An 8,633-nucleotide genomic window follows, 5' to 3' on the forward strand; every position below is an offset into this window, starting at 1 on the left:
TCTTCCTGCAAAAACAATCTCCCTGCCCAATATCCAGAATTGCACAGGCTCCACAAATCTAATTACCCACGACTCCAAAATGCAGAGCTCTGTCTGCCCAACATACAAAAACATTAAAGTTGTTTTGCTTTTATGAATAAAATCTCAGGATGGGATGAGATAAAAATTCTAAGGAGGAAAGTCTAAGAGGTTAAGTCCCTCCCCCTCCCCAAGTAAAGAGCTGTCTTTGTGTGGATAAACTGGGCAACCTGGATAAACTTCTCCTTGTTTATTATAAAAGCACAAGTTCACCAAGGTCCTTTTATGTCCTGATGTATGAAATGACTCCAGCTACCTATCGTTTCACAAAGGGGTGAGGCTACGTATGGTATTTATAGATACGTTCAGGACCAGAATTTTGGTTAGCAACAAGATAGTTATGGCCTCAACACCTAACACACGCTTTTGGGAAAACGCCCACCTGTATATATAGATCCTGGAATATTTTCCCTATTAAATACATATTTCAAGTGAACTTGCTTTTTATCTTTGTCCAAACTTGATGGATAAAGTCTGTTCTTTTCTGTTACAAATACAGAGACAGAAGGAAAACAAACTTTCACAGTAAGGAAAAACCCTGATGCCATCCTGAGGCTTTCAGACATGTTCACTGCTTTGGGGTTTTTTTTAATTAGCAATAACACTCCATTCTCAAAACCGGGACCTCAGATTTACTAAGCACACGCCACACTTTAAGAGATGAATCCTTGCAAACAACTCAAAACACAGACAACAGTGCTCTACAAAAAACCCAGAAAGAATGGGTTTCCTTTATTCAGATAAAAAATTAGGAGCTCACAATGGTTTAAAAATCTGTTTCTCCAAACTTCTAATCCAGAGCCCTGCCTAAAGGCTGTTCAGGACTGGACCAATACAATACTCCAGTTAAATCACTTGGCACTGGCATCTCTTCACTCCAGAATTACCCTCCTTTGAAGCAAGTGACAGCAGACACACAGGCAAGGGATGCTGTTGGATTAACACTGTTGCAGAGATCTTATCCATATGCATATACTGTTTTGTGTATAGCATCATTATGTAAGTGTCTCTATTTTTAAAACAAAAAGAAGATGTTTGTCTGGTCAGCCTCTACTAATATCCCACCCATAAACCAGTAAGCTGAAATTCCACCCACTTTAATCATAAATTTACAGGCTTACGGGTGGAATAACAATAGAAATGACAAGATTAAGATTTTCTGTTTGCTTTAAAAACATGAAAATTCTACCCATTTTTATCAGTGAGATTTCAGAAGCTGCCACAATAAGAGCACTGGAACAAGCTCTCCAGGGAAGTGGTCACAGCCTCAAGCCTGCCAGAGTTTAAGGAGCATTTGGAAAATGCTCCCAGGAATGGTGGGATTGTGGGGGTGTCCTATGCAGGGCCAGGAGTTGGACGTGATAATCCTGGTGGGTGTCTTCCAACTTAGGATATTCTATGATTCTATGATTCCAGTAATAAATTAGCAACCTTTGAAGGGCTTTTTTTAACACACCAAACACAATTGCCATTACCACCAGTATAGAAGTCTAGTACAACACCGTCTGTGACCCAGAGGGCTCCTGTAACCCAGACAGTCCCCTGGATCACTAGGACAAAAACAAATACTGTAGGTCAATTCACAGGCAAAGGATGCTGTTTCCCTGCCACGTGAAGGAAAAGAGGAATTTAAACCACAACTTTGTTAACACCCATCTATTCCTGAAATGGTCGAGGATGGCCTGGTGGAAATCAACCTACAGAACAATTCAGGGATTCAGTCACTGTTTTCACTTAATTGGAATCTGCATTTCTTAACTTCTAACTCTTAAATAGAGTTCTTAAATTCTGTTCTATGCATCCTTCCACATCCCTAAAATGTTGCACCAGACTCCTTGCAAAATTTTTACTTCAAGAAATCTTCAAACAACATTGGTGAAGTTGGTCCTTGGCAAGTAGGAACCCTTTTGTCGTCTGAGTCACTCCAAATCAAGATTTACCACAACGTGTATGCAGGATGAACAGCTGCAGAAATCACATAATTTCTTCTATTTTAACACTTTTTTGCATGCAATCACTTAAATATGACAGCCATAATGGTACCTATTTATGAAAGGTGACTGTAAATGAGGCTGGAAGCCCGCCTGACTGCAAACATATAGCAGTTATCTCTATATATGTTCTGAGATCTGTTAACATCCCCATACATAGTCTGTTTCTGTGTGAAAATCTAAAAAGAAATATATTCTTCCACAATTCAGATAAAATCACAGGCACTTGAAATGGCAAGCTGTAAAATGAATAAAATCAAATCCTTTTCAGACTGCACAATTATACCAGAAGTTCACCAACACAGGAGGCTGTGAACACTAAAGCCATAAAGTTTTTCAAAACAAATTAAGACATTTTTAAGAGAACACAATCCATCAGCAGCTATTAAACACAACAGCCTCACTGGAACTGCCAGCCCAAAGATTTCCTAGAGTAATGACCACTGGAAGGGTTTACCAGCAGGACAACTCTGGACTTAACAGTTTTCCTATGAACCAGAAAGTGGCCCCAACATTAAAGCTAGACACATCTCTAGTCCAGCCAAGAATAACTGTTCTTACTCCATTCACAAAATTGAAGGTGACAAGATCCCAACCTGTTAATAAATTAGAGCTGAAGTAAACTAATACCAGTAATAGCCTTAACATTACTGAGTGCATATCACATCCCACACCACCTCCTCTGAACATCCAACAATAACAGAGCCTTAACAATGTTAGCTATTCCCCAAAATCCCTCTCTTAGATTCCAGTGTACCCTAAATGTGCTTGTGTACATTTATCACAAATATGTTATACAGCACACACAGCAGCCAGTAGCACAGTGAGAGACATTTGCAAGTGCCTGTGAAATCCCTTTGCAGTTCGATGTTTGCTTATATAGAATTAAACACGGTCAGCAAGGAAATAAGTAATAATAATAATATTAATAAACCCTTTCCAGAGTACTTTTGAATGTGTATCCAAAATGTAGTCCTGTTCCATCATCTGCTGAAGGATGGAAAAGCAGCATCCTTAAGGGTATCTTACCTTTTCCTGAATGAGAGGAAGGTTGGAAGGGCTCGGGCTCCACACCAACAGGAAGGCCTCCAGAAAACTGACTGCAGGAGTCAGTTATTCCTCCTTTCTCCCAAACACTCGATGCCACCACATACTGTATTTTTAGAGCAAGATCCACCTTCCAGAGCACCAGAGCCCACACCAGAGCACTGTGGTACAACCGCAGAGCAGGGTCTGAGCGTGCACAGACACGGAGTGTCTGCTGACAAATGCCTCCCTCTCCTCCCCACGCTCTGGCTACTTCCCCATCCCAGGCTTCCACCTTCCCTTTTCAGCTCTTATCTCTCCCAGCAGGGTCTCACCTCTGGTACAGCATCGATGCCTACGTCATCATCTCCTCTCTGAGCACGTTCAGGGAGACAAGCCTCAAAGCCCCCCCCTGCAGCAATGCTGCCCCCACAACAACGAGGGGAAACGGCCAACTAATAATGGACCGGTTGAGGGGCTGCCAGCTTCAGCAAATGTGGCTGGAATTGTATTTTTTTTAATTTAGAAAGCTTCCAGTTGAGCACTGGGTCATCTTCCTTGACCCAACACCTGGACTGCAACAGCACAAAGCCTGCACAGCACCCTGGGCACCCCAGGCTGTGCACAAAGATGTTCACCCAGGCCTTTGCTTGTCAACTAAATGAAGCTGAAAGTAAGTTTGCCCATGCGTGCAAGCAGCACCTAAGGCACTGCAGAAGCTCCTGGAGCACAGACAATCGATAGCAAGTACATTATGATCCCAAGGAGTTTACTAAAACTTATTTAGTACGTTACTGTGTCCACTCATTGCGTTTTTATCCAATATTTGCAATACGCCAACTGCAGCAGATCTGCCCGATGTAAACAATCGCCCTAATCCACGCTGTTATATGGATCGTATTTACCCCAAGCTGAACGATCATTTCAACCTTTGTTAATCTGATTGCATAACAAACCACAGCAGCCTTAAATAACCAAGCTGCTCTCTCCAGCACGGGTTAGTTGACATCAGTCATTTCAGCACCTCGCTTCTTTTAAAAAACAAAACAAACAAGATCATGGAGAAAGCAGAAGATAAAAGCACCTGGCGGACCATGGAGAAATAAGAAAATAAAAGCACCTGGTCACCGCTTTCACAGCCAACTCCCGTACACATCCCAGTGTGCAGATGCCATGTAGTAACTTCACACCTGGTGCAGGCTGCGAGCACAAGGTAAAGTAAAATGTTTTCAACCACTGAACAATATTGTGCAATCGAAGCACATTCTGCTGGATCTTATTCACAGCTCTAGCACAGGCTGTAAGCAAACTATACAGCGTGGATTTTCAAAACAAGTAATTGCACGTATATAAACAAAGGCTGTAACTGACACGGCAGATCCTATAAAAGCTTATCTAGCTCGTGACGTCACGCCCATAAATTACAACTTAAAGCACCAGTGCCAAACTGCTCCCACCCTCCCACCCCAAAATGATGGTGATTAATATCAAACCCAGCTCATCCGTGCCTGCGCCTCTTGGGAATAAACACATACGAAGTACCTCCCGAGACAGAGTAGTATTTAAAGAGTCTTCAGACAATAAGAAGATTTATAATTATTATTGCATTGCATCATCACAAAGCCTTAAACAAATCAAGCTGCCTCATCATACAACGCCTAAGATAATATAAGGTTCAAAACATCAAGCAGTATCGGTGCACTCCGCTTGTACCAAATGGCAAACAGCCCCAGCTCCCCATGCACAGGGATCTCCAGAAATGAGGAGCCTTAGTGCTATTATCAAACAGCAAGTTAGAGAGGCAAAACCAAAACATACAGATTTCTTTCAACAGACTCAGGACCAGAATGTTTCCATTGAAATCCAACCAACCAGGGCATGGGGAACATGAAGGGCAGGCAAATGGGAAACCAAATTCAGCATTTCTCAGTTTTAGTTCGCCGGTCCATGAGCAGGTTGGGAGAAATCATGGTGGTATCGGGAGCTAATATGAAACTACCTATTGATGACAGCCAGCTTTCCACAGCACGCAACAGAATTCCTCCTCGGGAATGAGAGGAGGCTGCCCATGGAGCCTGCCTCCCCGCAGAACTTGCAGACAAGATGGGCAGCAGCAAACGACTCTCTAACTACCATACTCCTGAATACCTTTGTAAGGGAAAGCAAGCCAAGTATCTCTGCTCCAGGCATAAATATCTGCTCCTCCGAGGCCGCAGCTACCCACAAATAATTGCTAATTATCCCAGTGCCCCTCCGATCCGCCTGCGCCAGGGAACTACCCACACAGCAGGCCCTGCACCAGGGAAGAGAGAGGCTCCACCGAGCCTGTCCACGCCAGCTGGGTCTGTGCCGTCTCCATCACGCTCTGCCCGCACCGAATTCACCATTTCTGCGCGGTATTACCAATCTGACATCACGCCAGTGCAAGCACAGCCTGACATCTACAGTTAACTCGGTGATGGTGTAAGTGCCGCCCGGCTCGCAGGCGTTCGTGTGGCAATACGCGGCTGCTGAACATCGAGAAAGAAGACAGATATATATAGATGTAGATATAGACAGCTATAGAGATCCATATATAAAGCGTGGCACCGAGCGGCTCGCAGGGACCAGCCCGCTCCCCGCAGCAGAGCCCCCCGCCCGCGGCGCGGCCCCCGCGCTGTGCCCGCCCCGGGGCTCCGGCCCGAGGGCTCCGCCGCCCCCCGCAGCCATTCCCCGGCGAACCCGCTCCGCGTACAAAGCCCGGCGGGCCATGAATAAAACATCGCCCCGAGGAGGCGGCGGGGTGGGGGGGTGGTCGGCATTCGGAGAAATTGGGGAAAGAATGGAAAGGCTGCGCGGGGACGCAGCGGCGGGAACGGCCCCGCGGGGTGGGGCAGGGGAGGCTCCCCCCGGACCCGGACCCCGACCCGACCCGCCCGGCCCCCGGGGGTCTCACCTCGGCAGCCGCCGCTCGGAGCGGCTCCCCCGGGCTGGCGCGGGCGGCAGGCGCGGGGCACCGGCGGCTCCAACTCGGTGTGCGGCGGCGGCGGGCGCGGAGCGGCCTCTCCGGGGAGCGGGGCGGGCCGGGGCGGGCCCGGGGCGGGGCGGGGCGGGGGCGCGCCCGGTCGTCACCGCGGAGGAGGAGCCGCCGCCCGGCCGAGCCCCGCGGGGCGCGGGGGCAGCTCCAGCATCCCGCGTCACGCATCCCGCGTCCCGCGTCCCGCATCCCGCATCCCGCGTCCCGCGTCCCGCGTGGGGACCCCGCGGCTCCCGCGGCACCGCAGGGAAGCGGCGCGCTGAGGTGGGAGAGCGCCAGGCGTCTAGGGGAGGTCAGAAATGCTCAAATAGAGTACCGCAGAATCGTCAGGGACCTCTTGGAGATCGTCCGGTCCGACCTCACTGCCAAAGCAGGGTCACTTGGAGCAGGTGACACAGGGACGCGTCCAAGTGGGTTTGGGATGTCTCCAGAGAGGGAGACTCCACGCCCTCCCTGGGCAGCTATTCCAGTGCTCTTCCACCTTCATGGAAAGAAGTTCTTCCCCATGGAAGCAAAAGGGCAGGCGCTGATCTCGTCGCTCTCATGACCACTCACAGGACTCGAGTAAACAGCAAGAAGCTGTGTCAGGAGAGGTTTGGGTTGCACATCAGGAAAACGTTCTTCCCCCAGAGGCTGGTTGGGCACTGAACAGGCTCCCCAGGGCAGTGGGCACAGCCCCAAGGCTGCCAGAGCTCAAGGACTGTTTGGACAACACTCTCAGTAACAGGGTGGGATTATTGAGGTGTCCTGTGCACGGCTAAGATGATCCTTGTGGGTCCCTTCCATCTCAGCATGTTCTTTGTTTCTGTGTTGAGATGGAATTTGTTGTGTTTCAGTTTATGGCCATTGCTCCTTGTCCTGTCGCTGGACACCACCGAAAAGAGTCTGGCACCGTCCTCTTGGCACCCGCCTGTGAGATATTTATATGCATCTCAAACGCAGACCCTCATGCCTTTGGTGTCCTTCTCCAACTCAGCAAGGGGACAGTGGAGTGCTTCTGTGCCTTGTTGTGGAAGTTGTTTTCTCAGGAAAGTAATGCCTGTCAGTTTTATGGCACCATGCACACAGATTTTCACTGGCAAAACCGTATTTTTCTGTTCACAGAGGCAGAGTTTTTAATAAGAATTACTTGACTGAAAAACTGGAGATGGAGGTGAAGCTTCTTTGAAGATTGGCTTGTAAAAGCTATCACAGACTGCTCCTGCCAGGAAGTGCTATCATGTGAACTAGAAAGACTCCAGCAGGCCTACATCCTTTTCATCACTTACAGTTTTAGTATTGTCCAACAGTCCAGGCAGATATGTTTTCGTCTAAGGACCTTTTTCCTTCACCATGATGAAAACGTTGAAATAAAGAATAGTTTGTTTGCCAGATCATTGGCAAGATTCTATTTGAAGTCATTTCTGTCTTCGAGTTTCTAGCAATTAATTATTTGTCGCTGCATTGGAAATCACTACCAGAAAGGTGCACATAAACAACAACAAGACATTCCAAAAGAGGGAATATTTTCAACTCTAGGTTGACAACTATGAAGTTGACCAACTTTGGTTTTTCTCTGCAGAGAGCCCGATGCTGTTTCCAAAGACATATGGTGCTTTTACAGTGAAGAATGTATGATTGCTATGCCTCTATAAATTGTGCTTCCAATAAAAGTGACCATAAAAGAACAGCGTGAAGCAAACATATTTTGTTTAGCCTCCACAAGCAAACCTCCCTGATGTTTTCCTTGTGATGTGTGCAGCTAGTTAACATGCATAATAATTATTTATACATAAATCCATTTCCTTATGCACAAATTTATTGATCAAGCCTTTGCCTACCACTCTCATGTAGTCAAAGAGATGTCTAAAAGCAGAAAATAGCTATTTCACTGATTTCTCATGTTTGTTTTACTCACTTTTGAGATGAGACGGTGCAGAGTTGTTTTTAGAAGCTGAAGAATTATAAACAGAGTAAACAATTTCTGATATCTAGAACATATTTGATACTAAGTGTAGCTCACATCAGCTGTGCCTGTTGCTCTGTCTCTGCCTAGTGGTGCCTGAACTGAGTATTAATTCATTAACCCAAGAATAAATTATGGGTTTAATATCAAAACCAAAGGCTGGGTGTTGTTCCTGCAAAAGGAGGACAAATTTCATCCTGATTTTTTTTACAGTAGAAATCAGCTTTCTCAATTCAGTTCTGCTGCTGTTGTGGGAATAAATTGACTTGGATCTGAGGGAGCAATGGACTAAAGAGTAGCCAGCAACAAATATTTAATATTTGCAAAGACGAAATTGTTATTGTTGTTGTTGCTGTTGTTGTTATCATAAGAAAAAGAAAGAAACACACGAGTCCCTCAAAATTCTTGGATAGGAGAAGGATGAGGTTAGAAATGAGTGTGGAAGGTCAGCGGCTGCAGAGGTTGCACCCGGTTGTCTTCTTTTGAAAGAAGCTCCACCTCTGTGCCAAATGCTGCCACACTACAATTTTTCTTGGCTTTATCTACGCATTGTTTCTGTTCTGATGAAGCAGCATGC

General features: G+C 46.4%; 1 protein-coding gene across 3 annotated transcripts in view; it reads right to left on the reverse strand.

Moving 5' to 3' along the window:
- The window catches only part of C9H1orf21 (chromosome 9 C1orf21 homolog), a 113,331-nt gene extending 107,191 nt beyond the window's left edge, over positions 1–6,140 (reverse strand). The window contains exon 1 of one of the 3 annotated variants that reach the window (XM_032696252.1): positions 6,031–6,140. The gene's annotated coding sequence lies outside the window, so the exon portion shown is untranslated. Of the gene's footprint in view, positions 1–3,098; positions 3,339–6,030 lie in introns of those variants that run through there. The other 2 variants (XM_032696253.1, XM_032696254.1) reach the window with 2 other exon arrangements.
- Between the last annotated feature and the right edge of the window lie 2,493 nt (positions 6,141–8,633).

This window comes from Chiroxiphia lanceolata, chromosome 9 (assembly GCF_009829145.1).
Source record: "Chiroxiphia lanceolata isolate bChiLan1 chromosome 9, bChiLan1.pri, whole genome shotgun sequence".
In the NCBI taxonomy this organism is placed as follows: Eukaryota; Metazoa; Chordata; class Aves; order Passeriformes; family Pipridae; genus Chiroxiphia; species Chiroxiphia lanceolata.